Genomic DNA, 18,384 nt, shown 5'->3' with positions numbered 1-18,384 from the left:
ATTAAATTAATTAATTAATTAATTTTTTAAAAAGATGGGCATTTAAAGTCATGATTCTAGTCATGGGCACTTTACTTTGTTGAACCATGATAAAGGAGACATTGTGAAGTAAGTCAAGCCAAGTATGACCACATACTGTAGGGGAGGTAGCCCTGGAGCCACAAAGGCCCTGAAACAGGCTCCAGCAACCAGAATGACAGACTCCGGAGAGCAGGAACTCTCTGATGCGTAAACTAGGTAGTTTTGCAGAACAGGGAATGAATGCATCTAGGCATCTATGTTTCAAAAGTACATGATGGAACATGCACAGATAAAACTTCTCATTTTTATCTCAGAATCTGACAAATACTACACTTTCAATGGGAAAACTTCTAGGAAAATTTGACAAGTTATTCTTTGCGAGATATTTCCCCCACAACTAGTACTCTCATGGTGGAAGCATTTAAAATGTCTAATTTTCACTGCACTTTTAAGGGATAAACACAGACATGAAATCTGAGACTTGGGGTGCAATTGGTTAATATTTAAACTTTGCAGGTAGTAAATTACTACATGGGAGAGTTTAATAAACCATTTCTCAAGTCTGATGCCCAGGAACTGATAATTCTATTATAATAGGAAGTCAGGCTCTTAAATATTACAATCAACAACAACAAAAAAAAATACAGGGATGAGGGGACTGGATAAAAAAAGGTGAAGAGGTTAGCCAAAGAACACATATGTATAGGCAATAGAAACAGACAACAGTGTGGTGAAGTCCAGGGGAGGTAGAAGGTGGGCAAAGGGAAAGAGGAATGGGAGACATTTGTAATAGTGTTAGCAATAAAAAAATTTAAACAAATGTAAAATAGTGTACAATTCTGTATGAAGCATAGAGCCTTCTGGGAGAAATAAAAAGTTAAGTCACTTATGATGTGGCTCAGATAACTATTATAAAAATGTTCCAGAAGCTTCTAAACTACATTTCAAAGTGAGGTAAACTGAACAAATAGTTTGCAACAGAAAAACAGAATTAGCAGTCAGACATTGTCACCACAGTGGTTAGGATTCAGGCTACACTGATACCAAAATGGTGTCTGACTACTTGCCAGGGCTCCCTGCTCATCATTTCAAAACCTCTAAATACAAAAAAAAATTATTTTATGTATTCAGCTTAAAAACTGACATGTATACCAGTTTACTCCTATGGGGCAGAAATAATTGATCATCATCACAACAGGTTCTAACAGGCTAAATCAGAGGCTACCACAAAGGCTTAATGAAATCTACCATCTTGAAATGTATTAATAATACAATGGTATATAGTTCACATTTCCCCAAGACCCTCAGGAGCTGGCTAAGTCACCTCAGAAGTATCCTATTAGTTCAGTAAATTTGCTAGTCAATGGGAAAATGACAATGATTAATCTTAGCTCTCTGTTTCAATGTCTTGATAGTGAAGAAGGGAGAAAATGAAATATGCACAGATTCACAGTTTCTGTTTTTTTCTTAGGACTTGATCAAAATAATACTTGTTTCTATATATTTTCATTGTTTCATTCATAACATGTACTACAGACTCTGGCATATAGTGGGTCCTTTAAAAATTATCTTTTAAATAAATACAAAATCTCATTATTAGGCAAATCTTCTTCAAAACTAAAAATACATGCCCTGAAAAATCAGTATGTTGTTATTTATATTGATTTGCAAGTAAAAGTGAATGTATAAAATCAAACATCCATTTTGTTATTTTTCTCTTAGAATGTTTTGGTGACTTAATTGGCACTCTTGAGTATCTATGGCCTCATATGTAAAATAAGGCCAATAGCCCTTTTACCCTGTGAGAACAGAGTGAGAAGATGGCCAGTCTGTGAACCAGAAAGCAGGACCTCACAGGTCACGGAATCTGTCACCATCTTGATTCTGTACTCTGAGTCTCTAGAACTGCTGCATAATGGCGGTGGAGTGAATGGACCATCTCCCAGGACAGAACTGGAATTACAACTAAAATAAAGACAAATCATCAGGGAAAATCCAACAGAAAAACAGCTGGAAAGAACCCGTGTAATGAGGGATGGAAAGGGGACAGCAAATCAAAATTGTGGAGGCACGAGAGGGCAGGCTGGGAGCCAACAGACAGCAGCTGAGGGCTGTTTTAGCTGTGAGAAATTCCCTCCGGGTTAAAACCTCAAGCCAGCTCCACAGTGCAGAATGCCAGAACAGGGAAAGGTGCCCACATAACACCTGGCTGTGATAACCACAGCTGAGGTTTTGACAGGCAAGGAGAGGCACAAGGGAAATAAGTAGCAGAGCAATAAATTAGCTACAGCAAGTCACCTTGGGCTCCGGCAGAGGGAGGGTGGACTGGACTGGAACTGTGTGGCGACACTAGGGAGTTTGGAGAGCTGGGAGGGCACTGGGAGACGTACCCTGAATCACACCCTCATAGGACAGTAGCCATATTATGCAAAAGCTCCTTCCCAGATCCTGGGGAGAATCAACAGCCCCTCCCTCAGGAATTAAACATCACCCAGCCTGGTCACAGAAATGAAAATTGAGCTCAGTAATAGCTAGAGAGTACCAGCAAGCATCTGCCCCACCTGTTGGAAATCCTCTTACTCTGAACACTTGAGGGATTTTTTTCATTCAGCTGAGGGCTACAACCCAAGACTCATCACATAACTGAGAATAATAGTCTCAAGGCAAAAAGGTAGAGAATAACTAAACCTTTCCTGGGCTTACAAATCTACCCAGAAAAGTAAGACCTGACAGTGGTGGTTAATGTGGGTCCTCCTACAATCATCCCAGCCCTGTAGAGAGAGAAATAATCAGCAGAACACCAACACCCACAAGGAAAATTTGGCAGGCTCCAAAACCACTGAGACAGCCAAAATAGGAGAAACAAACAAACAATTCCCAAATGAAAGAACATGAGAATTCTACAGAAGAGATAAATGAAATGAAATTAAGCAAGTTATCAGAGGGAGAGTTCAGACTAATAATAATGAGGAAGCTTAACAGCATGAGTAAAGAGCTCAACAGCCTAAGTAAAGATATAGAAACATTCAAAATCAACTAATTGGAAATAAAAAACCATGAAGCAGAAATAAAGAATGACATAGTAGAAATAAAGAACACATTTGAGGGAATAACCACCAGAGTAGAGGAACCCAAGGATTCCATCAGTGAATTAGAAGACAGAAAAAAAAAAATCACCCAATCAGAGAGCAAAAAAAAAAAAAATTTAAAAACAGTAAAGCAGTTTAAGAGAACTGTGGAACAACATCAAAGGTAACAACATTCACATCACAGGAATTCCAGAAGTAGAAAATGAGCAAGGGTTAGAGAATATATTTGAAGAAATACTGACAGAAAACTTCCCTCACTTGATGAAAGAAAAAGGCATACAAATTCAAGAAGCACAGAGAGACTCAAGTAAAAAGAACCCAAAGAGGCCCACACAAAATCATATAATAATTAAAATGCCAAAAATGGAAGACAAAGAGAGATTCATAAAGGCAGCAAGAGATAAACAACAGGTTACCTACAAAGGAACCTCCATAAGGCTATCAGTTGACTTCTCAACAGAAACACTAGAGGTGAGAAGCGAATGGCATGATGTCATCAAGGTAAATGCAAAACAAGGATCTGAATCCAAGACTACTCTAACCAGTAAGGCTGTCATTCAAAATAGATGGTGAAATAAAGAGCTTCCCAAACAACAACAACAAAAAGTCTCAGGGAATATATCAGCACCAAATCAGCACTGCAAGAAATGTTAAAAGGACTGCTGTACTTAGCAGAAGAAATAGGAAGAAAAATATAACAAAAATAGCAATAAATGTAAATGGATTAAATGCTCAAATAAAAAGACACAGAGTACCTGAATGAATGAGAAAGCATGACTCATATATGTTACTTACAAGACACGCACCTCACAACAAAAGACTCGCATAGGTTGAAAGTGAACGGATGGAAAAAACTTTTCCAAGCAAATGTAAAGGAAAAAAGAACTGGGGAGGCAATGCTCATGTTCAATAAAATACACTTCAAAATAAAGGCCATAGCTAGCGACAAAGAAGACCACTACATAATATTGAAAGGATCTACCACATAGAAAGATATAACCTTGGTAAACATATTTGCACTCAATATAGAAACAACAAAATGCATTAAAAAATATCTGGAGGCCTTCAAAGGAGAAATCAACAGCAGTACAATCATAGCAGGAGACTTCAACAGCCCACTGACATCACTGTATAGATCCTCTAGACAAAAAAATTAACAAGGAAACAGAGTCTAAATGATGTATTAGATCAAATGGATTTAATACATATCTATAGAGAATTACACCACAAAACTGCAGAATTCACATTCTTCTCAACTGCACATAAGACTTTCTCAAAGACAGACCACATGGTAGGACACAAACTGAGTCTACAAGTTCAAAAAGATTGAAATCATATCAAGCTTCTTCTCAGATCACAATGGCATGAAACTAGAAATAAATTAAAACAAAAACACTCAAATAATTGAAACATATGGAGGATAAATAGCATGTACCAAACAATGAATAGGTTAACAAGAACGTAAATGAAGAAATTAAAAACTTCCTGGAAACCAAGGAAAATGAACACACAACAAAAAATCTATGGGACACAGTGAAAGCAGCCCTGACAGGGAAGTTCACAGCACTACACACCTACCTCAAAAAATAATATTTTTAATTGACTATCTAACCCTACAATTTAAAAAACTAGGAAGTAAACAAAAAGAAAAACCCAGAGAAGTAGAAGGAAAAAAGTAGTAAAGGTTGGAGCAGAAATAAATGACATAGTGATTAAAAAATCAATTTAAAATATTGATGAAACAAAGTGTGTGTCCTTTACAAAGATAAACAAGATGGATTCACTTAGCCAGACTCATCAAGAAGCAAAAAGAGAGGACCAAAATAAACAAAATCAAAAACCAAAGAGGAGAAGTAACACCTGACAACACAAAAATAAAAAGGATAGTTACAAAATACTATGAACAGTTATATGCCAACAAATTTGAAACCTAAGTGAAATAGACAAATTTCTAGAATCACTCAGTCTCCCAAAACTGGACTGCGAAGAGACTGAAAACTTCAAAGACCAATAACAACTAAGGAAATTGAAGATGTAATCACGAAACTCCCAGAAAACAAAAGCCCGGGCCCAGATGGGAGTTTTACCAAACATTCAAAGAACTAACATCCATTCTCCTCAAACTATTCCAAAAAACTCAAGAAGAAGGAAGACTTCCAAACTTGTTTTATGAGGCCAGCATAATTCTAATTCCAAAACCAGATAAAGAGACTACAAAGAAAGAAAACTACAGGTTAAGATCCCTCATTAACATAGATGCCAAAATCCTTAACAAAATACTAGCAAATTAGAACCAGCAATATATTAAAAAATATATTCACCATGACCAGGTGGATTCATCCCAGGGATACAAGGCTGGTACAATATTCACAAATCAGTAAATGTGATACACCACATAAATAAATGAAAGAATATATCATGTGATTATATCAGTAGATGCTGAAAAAGCATTCAACAAAGTCCAGCACCCATTTCTGATAAAAATGCTCAGCAATCTGGGAATAGAGGGATTGTATCATGACATAATAAAGGCATATATGAAAAACTTACAGCCAACATTATACTCAATAGGCAAAAACAGAAAGCATTTCCCTTAAGAACAGGAACAAGACAAGGATGCCCACTTTTGCCACTCTTATTTAACATCATACTGGAAGTCTTAGCCACAGCAATTAGATGTAAAGAAAAATAAAAGGAATCCAAATTGGAAAGGAGAAAGGGAAACTGTCATTATCTGCAGATGACATGATATTGCACATTGAAAACCCTGAAGACTCCATCAAAAGTCTACTAGATTTAATAAATGAATTTGGCAAAGTAGCAGGATACAAAATTAACATCAAGAAATCGAAAGCATTCTTATACACCAATAATGAACTCACAGAAAGAGAAACGAAAAAAATATCCCATTTACCATTTTGGGAAAAAAAATTAAGATACCCAGTAATAAACTTTATCAAAGAAGTAAAGGACCTATTCACAGAAAACTACAGGACATTAAAAAAGAGAATTAGAGAAAGATATAAAAAAAGTGGAAGCATGCATCTTGTTCATGGATTGGAAGAATTAACATCATTAAAATGTCCATACTACCCAAAGCAATCTATAGATTAAATGCAATCCCCATTCAAATACCAATGACATATTTCACAGAACGAGAACAAATACCCCCAAAGTTTATATGGAACCAAGAAAAGACATTGAATAGCCAGAGAAATCTTGAAAAAGAAGGACAAAGTAGGAGGGATCACAATACCAGATATCAGGTTATACTTCAAAGCCATTGTAATCAAAACAGCCTGGTACTGGAACAAAAACAGTCACATAGATTAATAGAACAGAACAGAGAACCCATATATTGACCCAAGACATTATGCTCAATTAATATTTGACAAAAGTGGCAAGAGCATACAGTGGAGACAAGACAGCCTCTTCAGTGAATGAAAATTGGACAGCTACATGCAAAAAAAAATTTAAAAAAAAATGAAGCAGACCGCCAACTTTCAAGATACATAAGAAAAAACTCAAAATGGATAAAAGATTTAAATGTGACTCGTGAATCCATAAAAATTCTAGAAGAAAATGTAGGTAACAAAATTTCAAACAACATACACAACAGAATTTTCACTGATGCCAACTCCTAAGGCAAGAGAAACAAAGGAAAAAATGAACACATGGGACTACATCAAACTAAAAAGCTTCTGTACAGCAAAAGAAACAACCAAACAATCAAAATGGAAAGGGAATCCACTCTATGAGAGAGCATAATTGTCAATGATACATCAGATAAGGGGTTAATTTCCAAAATATATAGAGTACTCATACAACTCAACAAAAAGAAGACAAACAACCCAATTAAGAAATGGGCAGAGGATATAAAGAGACACCTCTCCAAACAGGACATACGAATGGCCAAGGGATATATGAAAACATGCTCAACATCACTAATCATCAGAAAGATGCAAATTAAAACAACAATGAGGTATTACTTCACACCTGTCAGAATCACCGCCATCAACAAATCATCAAACAACAAGTGTTGGAGAGGGTGTGGAGAAAAGGGGACTCTAGGACACTGCTGGTGGGAATGCAGACTGGTGCAGCCACTGTGGAAAGCAATATGATGTTTCATCAAAAAATTAAAAATTGAACTGCCATTTAACCCAGTGATCCCACTTCTAGGAATATATCCTAAGAAGCCTGAAACACAAATCAGAAAGAATATATGTACCCCTATATTCACAGAAGCACTATTTACAATTGCTAAGATCTAAAAACAACCCAAGTGACCATCAGTAGATGAATGGATAAAAAAGCTGTGGTACATATACACAATGGAGTACTATGCAGCTGTAAGAAAGATCTCTTATCCTTTGACAACATGAGGGACCTGTAGAGTATTATGCTAAGCGAAATAAGCCAATCAGAGAAAGACAAATACCACATGATCTCAGTTATTTGTGGAATATAATGAACAAAGTAAGGTGATGAAGAAAACAGACCTAGAGACATGGAAAGGAGTAGGGTTCAAACTGACAAACCTTAGAGGAGGGGGACAAAAGGTAGGGAAGAGATAAACCAAATAACTTATATGCATATATGCATAACCATTGGACATAGACAACAATGCTGCGAGGGAGGTCGGGATCAGGAGCAGGATGTCTAGGGAGTAAAAAGAAGCAACATCTGCAACAAAAATAAACTAATTAATACAAAAAATAAAATAAAATAAGCCCTGGCCGGTTTGGCTCAGTGATTAGAGTATCGGCCCAAGGACTGGAGAGTCCCAGGATTGGTTCCCGCTAAGGGCACGTACCTCAGTTGCAGTTTGTCCCCGGTCTCAGTTGGGGTTGTGTGGTAGCCAGTTGATGTGTCTCTCATGTCGATGTTTCTCTCTCTCTCTCTCTCTCTCTCTCTCTCTCTCTCTCTCTCTCTCTTCTCCTTTCTCTCCCTCCTGCTCTATCTGAAGATAAATGCAAAAAAAAGTCATCCGATGAGGATAAATAAATAAATGAATAAAATAAAATAAAGCCAATAATCTCTTCCACAGTTTCATGTAAGGGTTAAATGGGGTCATATTGTCTTGGAGCCTGGAGCACAACAGGTGTTGAACAAATGCAGACCAATGAGAGAGTATGAGAAAACCTTTCATATTCTCCTTTAACCTCAAACTTGGATTCAGAATAGAGGTTTAAGTCATCCATGTCACTTTCTAAGTTTCTCCCAAAAGAAACTAGTCCTTTACTCATTACATACAGCAAGAATTCTATACCCTGGCTACAGATTGGAACCCTAAGAGAGCTTTCTAGAAAAAGACCTGTTCATTGTGACTCTCCAGTGGTGGTTGTGCAGAGACAAAGCTGCCTGGTGGGGTCCTCTAACTGGCCTTGAGCCCTGCAACCCTGTTCCCTCTAGGAGCCCAGGTACTTGGGAACAGAGGGGCACCAAAAAGGAAGCAGTCAGAACACAAGGAGCAAGATGCTTCAGAAGCAGATGAAAGATGGGCACAACACAGAAAATACAGGAAAGAATGGCCAGCACAAATTAAGAGTACAGGACCTCTTCCTCAGAGAAACATCCTTAATCTAACCAGTAAGTGAAAGACCATTTTGAAATAACTCTTACAAGTTGTGATTTGACAGCAACTTCAAGTGAATACAGGGTGTCCCAAATACATTTATATAGGATGTCTGTGGATTCTATTACATTTTGAAAATGGAATGTAATATTTATAATTATTCAAAGTTGTGTACACATTTTTTTATTTTTGAGACACCCTATACAAACCTAAGCTCTTCAAAAAACAGATCTGAAATTGGCTGGTTAATTTGGTTTAACCCATAACATATGGATAGATCTAAATCTTGAAAGCCTCCATTTAAAAAGTAACACACAGCCCTAACTGGTTTGGCTCAGCGGTTAGAATGTTGACCTGTGGTCCAGAGAGACCCGGGTTTGGTTCCCACTAAGGGCATGTACTTCGGTTGCAGTACAACCCTGGCCCTGGTTGGGTCGTGTAGGTGGCAACCCACTTGTGTCCTTTTCATGTTGATGTCTCTCTCTCTCTCTCTCTCTCTCTCTCTCTCTCTCTCTCTCCCTCCCTCCAACTCTATCCGAACAAAATATCGAAAAGTGTCCTTGGGTGAGGATTAAAAAAAAAAAAAAGCAACACATATATTTTTTCAATGTAAGTTTAACATTTAAAAAATAATAATAAGTAATGTAATCTGTAGGTCAATACTCGCTAAGCTGAGCAAAAGTATTTTTCTTTAAGAGGGCACCAGTCAAGAGAAGTTGTTCTCATCTTTACCTTCTGGATGTTGTAACCTTTCAGGACTCAGTTTCTCCATCTGTTTAGAAAAATCAGAAAGGAAAGGACCTAGTGAAAACACTATGCTTCTGAGAACAGAAATCATTGTTAGTTCCCTCTAGGCTAAGTGTTTTATTGACAAATATGTATTATCTTTTAATATGTAATACCTGAGAAGAGTAAGAGGGACCAAGGTTTAAAAAATAACACAGTGACTTAATGCAGACTTAAAGTGAAATTGCCTACATACCTTGTTCACCCAAAAACAGGACAGATCACATTTCCCCTCCTTTTTAAAATAAAATTTCTGAAACTCCATCTCCCAGATGCCAAAAACCTCTCTTATTAGCAAGGCCTGTCTTAAGACAAGCTGGGAACTCTCTTCCTAAGTATGTGGTTGTTATAATCACATAAGATGATCACAATATTGAGTCAATAGCTTACCCAGGCCCCAGTGCTGCATGCTAATCTAACACCCTTGTTTAGCCCATAGCTAGAAGTACAAGATGTCCAGAAAGAAAAACCAAAGCTTAAGAGAATACTCTGATTTAGTATTGATGATGAATGAATCACATATATTTTGTGATATATACAGATTATAATCAAGTTAGCATGCCAGCAAAGGCCTTATTTTATAGCAGTCTTAAATAATAATGGAGGAAAAGTTATTAAAGCAGTATAGTCAAGACCAGCCTATTTCACAAGTATCAGGTATTTAGAGTACATGAAGAAAAATGGATCTTTCATAAATTTCAGTACAAAGAAAGTCTTAGTATTCATTAAATAGTGTACTTTCATAGGCCTTAAATGTGATAGCACTACATGCTCTGAGAATCCAGTGTAGCTATAGAATATTCAGCATTTATTAAGCACTAAGAACTATACTTTAAGAATTATGCTAACCGTGCTAAGACCTATAGCACTAATGTAGCTATACAGTATTCAACCTTTATTAAGCACTAAGAAATATACAGAGTACCTAAACAGAGAACCTGCTCACTAACAGAAAGTAAGAATTCAAAAGCACATATCAATGACCAAGCTAAGGAACAGTTTAACAGCTTCATTCATTACAACAGCCTTGTTCTATAACCACTTGAAGTGTTCTTGGTTTGCAGTGATAAAAGTCAACTTTTAAAAACTGGAGAACTATTACTATAGCCAAAAGTTGACAAAGCACCTGTGTTGAGAGTCAGTAAAAGAAAATGAATTAGCAATAAGTGGATTTGTACTAACTAACACACAAAGTGTCTGCAAAGTGAAACTTTATCTCTCAGTATTTCTAAGGGGAGCATGAACCCCTCTTTTCTCACTTCAACTCACGTCTTTGGACCTTAACACTATGCACAAAAAAATGTTTAACTTCTAACCATTTTGAAGGGATTGTCCTAAAAAGCAAAAAAGAAAAATTAATTAGAAACAACTGCAAGGAAAAGAACTGATAATTTTTCCACTTACTAAAGAAAAGAAATATGCAAACGGAGCCCAAAAATGTTATTTAAAAGGCTTAACTTAAGTTGTCAAAATAAAATATGGAGGTTCATGAAATATAGTCAGACTTGCTAAATATTACTGCAAAAAATTATTTCTTAGTATAAAAATTATTTCTTAAGGGTCCAGTCTCAAATGAACATACAAATATAAAAATTTCTAGATATATATAGCTGAACAGAAAAATTATTTAGTTCTCTCATTTACTTCAGAATGTATTCACATAGCTCTTAACTTCAATTCACAAGATGTAATATGATCTAGTACATTGTGTAGATGGATTCATCTGGAAAGCCTCCTTTCATTAATAGGCCTGAAAAATGCTTGCTTCCTATGTTCCAGGAGACCACATTTATAATTAGTAGTTTTTATAAGATGTATATTGTACACCTCTCATGTGATTAGACACGAGCAGGGCTAGACACAGTGTGAGCAGCAGCAAAATGCTCATTTTCTCAAATTCTCACAGGCATAAAATAATAAGTCTTTATCCTTCAGTTATCTCCCCAAAGCTTTGGTTAAGCTTAATGTATTGTACCTGAAAGGAATGATAGCTAGCAGCCTGAAATATATGAATAAATACTACACACTAATTTATTTCTGTCAACAAAACCAAAGGTTGAGAGGAAAGTTAATCTGTCTCCCATCTCTTATCCCCCTACACCCCCCATATGGCCCTGGTAGCAGTTGGGTTGACTGAGGTCAAGGTAATTAAAAAGAGAGTTCCTAAGAGTAGATGACAAACCTGAGAGACCTCCCCAGGTTGCCTTAAAGGCAGGTAGTTCTATTTTATGTTTAACTCTCAGATAACTTTACCTATACACATAGGTAAAGACAGAAATTAAAATGTGATGAAAAAAATGTAGAAGGCCCAACTACACAATTTATGGAAAAGCAACACATGTGTATCTCTTAGTAAAGAGAAAAGCATTCTGGGAAAGCAGACACATTGGCCTTCTAAAGAACCATAGCCTTTGCAACTTGATACTTTATGGATGGGCCACCACTCAAGACTGCTGGCATGTTGGAACAATAGCACATCCATACTGCCCTCATGCCAGTATCAACCGATGATGAGTTTACCAAATAAGGTGTGTCTTTTGGCCAAGGAAGGCCCTCACAGCATCATTTATCTTTGTTTGGAAGGCAGTTTCATTTCATATAACATCACCACATTGGAGTTGATTTTGGGAAGATGGGTGTGAAGCAGCACTAAAGGAAAAGATTATATCCTCTGCAGAATTCCAGGCCTTTCTGCTGCTTTCAGGTGCACCAGAGTTCACTGTGGTCATTATACTCGGGGGATAAATCCACACAGTGAAAAAGGCAATATCTAGGTAATGAAGCCATAAACCAATAAAATAAGCCTCAGACTGTGTCTTTCCTATTCGTTATTCTCATCTTTCATATACAGCATCTTCTAAATTTAATCAATATTCTTCCAACTATTATATTAATTGGGGCAAAAAAATGATGCTGTTTAAGGACCAAAAATCATTTCAATTTTTAAAAATAACTTGTAATAAAAATATTTGTTTCAATATTTGTTTCAAAGCAGCAGAATGTTAGTCATGGACTCACAGAATAGAAGGTCAAACTATTACTTTAAAAAACTAGATAAAGCCCAACTGGTGTGGGTCAATGGATTAAGCGTCATCTCATGGACTGAGAAGTCCCGGTTCAATTCCTGGTCAGGGCATATGCCCAGGTTGTGGGCTCAGTCCCCAGTAGGGGTCATGCAGGAGGCATCTGGTAGATGTTTCTCTCTCATATCAATGTTTTTATATCTCCCTTAATCTCTCTCTAAAAATATATGTATAGAACCGAAAAATGGCGGCGGAGTGAACGGAGCTACACAGACCGTCTCCCAGAACCAAACTGGAATTACAACTACAACACAGACAAATCGACGGGAAAAACCAACAGAAAAGCAGCTTGCGAGGACCATACAACGAGGGACACCGATTCGATACCGGTAGGATTGCGAAGGCGCGAGACAGGGCTGGGAGTCCACGGTCGGCACCTCGGCAGCGGCCTCAGCTGGGAGCAGCGCCCTCGGGTCACACTCCCAGGCGGCCCCACAGCGCAGCCGGGACAGAGGCTGAAACAGCCACAGCCACTCACCTTGGGCTCCGGCGGAGGGAGGGCAGACTGGACTGGAACTGTGTCGGGACACTCGGGGTTTGGAGGGCGCTCAGAGCTTTGACTGAGTGCAGCCACCCAGGACGGAGGCCACATTGCTCCTTCCCAGAGCTCTGAAGAGAGGCAGCAGCCCCTCCCTCGGAGATCCAACCCCAGCCTGTGGGCCATTGAAGTGCTAATTGAGGCTCACAAACAACCAGCATCTGCCCCGCCCTCGTGAAAGCCCCTTGGCTGAGCACCAGAGGGAGTTTTTCAATCAACTGACAACCCAAAACTCATCAAGTAACCTAGACTGCTAGCCTCCAGGCAAAAAGCTAGAGGATAACAGTACGTTTCCTGGGCTGGCAACTTTAACCAGGAAAGTAAGACTTGACAGTGGTGTTCAACGTGGGTCCTCCCTCGCTCATCTAAACACAGGAGAGGGAGCCACAAACAGCAGAACACCAACACCCACAGGGAGAACTTGACAGGCTCCAAAGCCCACAGTGATAGCTAAAATGGTGAAACACAGAAACAGAAGCCAAATGAAAGAGCAAGACACCTCCACCGAAGATGAGATCAATGTGGAGCAATTAGGCATGTTAACAGAGCTAGAATTCAGAGCCATGATCTTGAGGAAGCTGAACAGCATGAGTAAGGACATAGAGACACTGAAAATAAGCCAAATGGAAATTAAAAACCAACAAGAAGAGATAAAAAATGACATATCCAAAATGAAAAACACATTGGAAGGTTTAAAAAGCAGAGTAGGGGAAGCTGAGGACCGGATCAGTGAATTAGAAGACAGGGTAGAAAAAATCAACCAATCAGAAAAACAAAAGGAAAAAAGTATTAAAAAACAGGAAGACAGCTTAAGAGAACTATGGGACAACTGGAAACGTAATAATATTCGCATCATAGGAGTCCCCGAAGAAGAAGAAAAGGAGCAAGGGATAGAGAATATATTCAAAAAAATAGTGAGAGAAAACTTTCCTAATTTGGAGAAGGAAGAAGGCATTCAAGTTCAAGAAGCACAGAGAGTCCCAAGTAAGAAGAACCCAAACAGGCCCACACCAAGACACATAGTAATTAAAATGCCACAAATTAAAGACAAAGAGAGAATCCTAAAAGCAGCAAGAGATAAGCAACAGGTCACCTACAAAGGGAACCCCATAAGGCTCTCAGCTGACTTCTCCCAAGAAACACTACAGGCCAGAAGAGAATGGCATGAAGTAATCAAAGTCATGAAAAACAAGAATCTGAATCCAAGACTACTCTACCCAGCAAGGCTATCATTCAAAATAGAAGATCAAATAAAGAGCTTCCCAGACAAAAAAAGGCTAAGGGAATACATTAGCACCAAACCACCACTGCAAGAAATGTTAAAAGGACTGCTGTAATTAGCAGTAGAAATGGGAAGAAAAATAGAACCACACTAAACAAAAATGGCAATAAATAAGTACATATCAATAATCACCTTAAATGTAAATGGATTGAATGCTCCCATAAAGAGACACAGAGTAGCTGATTGGATAAGAAAGCATGACTCATCTATATGTTGTTTACAAGAGACCCACCTCTCAACAAAAGACTCACATAGGTTGAAAGTGAAGGGATGGGAAAAAAATTTTCCAAGCAAATGGAAAGCAAAAAAAAGCTGGGGTAGCAATTCTCATATCTGATAAAATAGATTTCAAAATGAAGACCATAACTAGAGACAAAGACGGCCACTACATAATATTGAAAGGATCTATCCAACAGGAAGATATAACCTTGATAAACATATATGCACCCAATATAGGAGCACCAAAATATATTAAAAATCTTCTGGAGGACTTCCAAGGAGAAATCGACAACAATACAATCATAGCAGGGGACTTCAACACCCCGTTGACAGCACTGGATAGATCCTCTAGGCAAAAAATTAGCAAGGAAACAGAGACTCTAAATGAAGCACTAGACCAAATGGATTTAATAGATATCTACAGAGAATTACACCCCAAAACTACAGAATACACATTCTTCTCAAGTGCACATGGGACATTCTCAAAGATAGACCACATGATAGGACACAAACTAAATCTCTACAAGTTCAAGAAGATTGAAATCATATCAAGCATCTTCTCAGATCACAATGGCATGAAACTAGAAATCAATTGCACAAAGAACATGCAAAGACATTTCAACACATGGAGGCTAAATAGCATGTTATTAAACAATGAATGGGTCACCGAGGAGATCAAGGAAGAAATTAAAAACTTCCTGGAAACCAACGAAAATGAACACACAACAACACAAAATCTATGGGATGCAGCGAAAGCAGTTCTGAGAGGGAAGTTCATAGCACTACAGGCCTACCTCAAAAAACAAGAAAAATTTCTAATTGACTGTCTAACCTCACAACTTAAAGAATTAGAAAGCAAACAAAAAGAAAACCCCAGAGCAAGTAGAAGGAAGGAAATAGTAAAGATCAGAGCAGAAATAAATGACATAGAGACCAAAAAAACAATTCAAAGGATCAATGAAACAAAGAGCTGGTTTTTCGAAAAGATAAACAAGATTGATGGACCCTTAGCTAGACTCACCAAGAAACAAAGAGAGAGAACCCAAATACACAAAATCAGAAATGAAAGAGGAGAAGTAACAACCAACACCACGGAAATACAAAAGATCGTTAACAACTACTATGAACAACTATATGGCAACAAATTCGACAATCTCAGCGAAATGGACAAATTTCTAGAAACACACAGTCTCCCAAAACTATTCCCGGAAGAGATAGAAAACTTGAACAGACCAATAACAACTAAGGAAATTGAAGAGGTAATCAAGACTCTCCCAGCAAACAAAAGCCCAGGCCCAGATGGTTTCACGGGGGAGTTTTACCGAACATTCAAAAAAGAACTAACACCCATTCTCCTCAAACTATTTCAAAAAATTCAAGAAGAAGGAAGACTTCCAAACACGTTCTATGAGGCCAGCATAATTCTAATTCCAAAACCAGAAAAAGACACTACGAAGAAAGAAAACTACAGGCCAATATCCCTGATGAACATAGACGCCAAAATCCTGAACAAAATACTAGCAAATCGGATCCAGAAATACATCAAAAAAATTATTCACCATGACCAAGTGGGATTCATTCCAGGGATGCAAGGCTGGTACAATATTCGAAAATCAATAAACGTGATACACCACATAAACAAAATGAAGAATAAAAACCACATGATCATATCAATAGATGCTGAAAAAGCATTCGACAAAATCCAGCATCCATTTCTGATAAAAACGCTCAGCAATGTAGGAATAGAGGGATCATATCTCGACATAATAAAGGCCATATATGAAAGACCTACAGCCAACATCATACTCAATGGACAGAAACTAAAAACATTTCCATTAAGAACAGGAACAAGACAGGGATGTCCACTTTCGCCACTCTTATTTAACATTGTACTGGAAGTCTTAGCCACAGCAATCAGACATGAAGAAAAAATAAAAGGGATCCAAATTGGAAAGGAGGAAGTGAAACTGTCATTATTTGCAGATGACATGATATTGTACATAGAAAACCCTAAAGACTCCATCAAAAATCTATTAGACTTAATAAATGAATTAGGCAAAGTAGCAGGATACAAAATTAACGTCAAGAAATCGACGGCATTCTTGTATATCAATGATGAACTCACAGAAAGAGAAACTGAAAAAACAATCCCGTTTACCATCGCACCAAAAAAATTACGATACCTAGGAATAAACTTAACCAAAGAAGTAAAGGACCTATTTGCAGAAAACTACAGGTCATTGAAAAAAGAAATAGAGGAAGATATAAAAAAGTGGAAGCACATACCCTGTTCATGGATTGGAAGAATTAACATCATTAAAATGTCCATACTACCCAAAGCAATCTATAGATTCAATGCAATCCCCATCAAAATACCAACGACATATTTCATAGAACTAGAACAAATACTTCAAAAGTTCATATGGAACCAAAAAAGACCCCGAATAGCCACAGCAATCTTGAAAAAGAAGAACAAAGTAGGTGGGATCACAATACCAGATATCAGGTTGTACTACAAAGCGACTGTAACCAAAACAGCCTGGTACTGGCACAAGAACAGGCATATAGACCAGTGGAACAGAACTGAAAACCCAGAAATGGACCCAAGGCAATACGCTCAATTAATATTTGACAAAGGTGGCAAGAGCATACAGTGGAGTAAAGACAGCCTCTTTAATAAATGGTGTTGGGAAAACTGGACAGCTACATGCAAAAAAATGAAACTAGACCATCAACTTACACCATACACAAAAATAAACTCAAAATGGATAAAAGACTTAAATGTGACCCGTGAATCCATAAAAATTCTAGAAGAAAATGTAGGCAACAAAATTTCTGACATCATATGGAGCAGAATTTTCACTGATACATCACCTAAGGCAACAGAAATAAAGGAGAAAATGAACACATGGGACTACATCAAACTCAAAAGCTTCTGCACAGCAAAAGAAACAATCATCAAAATGGAAAGGCAACCCACTGTATGGGAGAACATCATTGCCAATGATGTATCAGATAAGGGGTTAATTTCCAATATATACAGAGTGCTCATACAACTCCACAAAAGGAAGACAAAGAACCCAATTAAAAAATGGGCAGAGGAGCTGAATAGACACCTCTCCAAACAGGACATACAAATGGCCAAGAGACATATGAAGAAATGCTCAACATCACTAATCATCAGAGAGATGCAAATTAAAACAACTATGAGGTATCACCTCACACCTGTCAGAATGGCCGCCATCAACAAATCATCAAACAACAAGTGTTGGCGAGGGTGTGGAGAAAAGGGGACTCTAATACACTGCTGGTGGGAATGCAGACTGGTGCAGCCGCTATGGAAAACAATATGGTGCTATCTCAAAAAATTAAAAATTGAACTTCCATTTGACCCAGTGATCCCACTGCTGGGAATATACCCTAAGAAGCCTGAAACACCAATCAGGAAGAATATATGTACCCCCATGTTCATAGCAGCACTATTTACAATAGCTAAGATCTGGAAACAGCCCAAGTGTCCACCAGTAGACGAATGGATCAAAAAGTGTGGTACATATACACAATGGAATACTATGCAGCGGTAAGAAAGAAAGATCTCTTATCCTTTGAGACGACATGGAGGGACCTGGAAAGTATTATCCTAAGTGAAAGAAGCCAAGCAGAAAAAGACAAATACCACATGATCTCACTTATATACGGAATATAATGAACATAACAGTCTGAGGAATACAGTAGACCCAGACACATGGAAGTAGGGCACAGACTGATATCCCTCAGAAGAGGGGATG

The sequence above is a fragment of the Molossus molossus genome, unplaced genomic scaffold, assembly GCF_014108415.1.
Source record: "Molossus molossus isolate mMolMol1 unplaced genomic scaffold, mMolMol1.p scaffold_m16_p_2, whole genome shotgun sequence".
NCBI lineage: Eukaryota > Metazoa > Chordata > Mammalia > Chiroptera > Molossidae > Molossus > Molossus molossus.
This window is presented reverse-complemented; position numbering follows the sequence as displayed.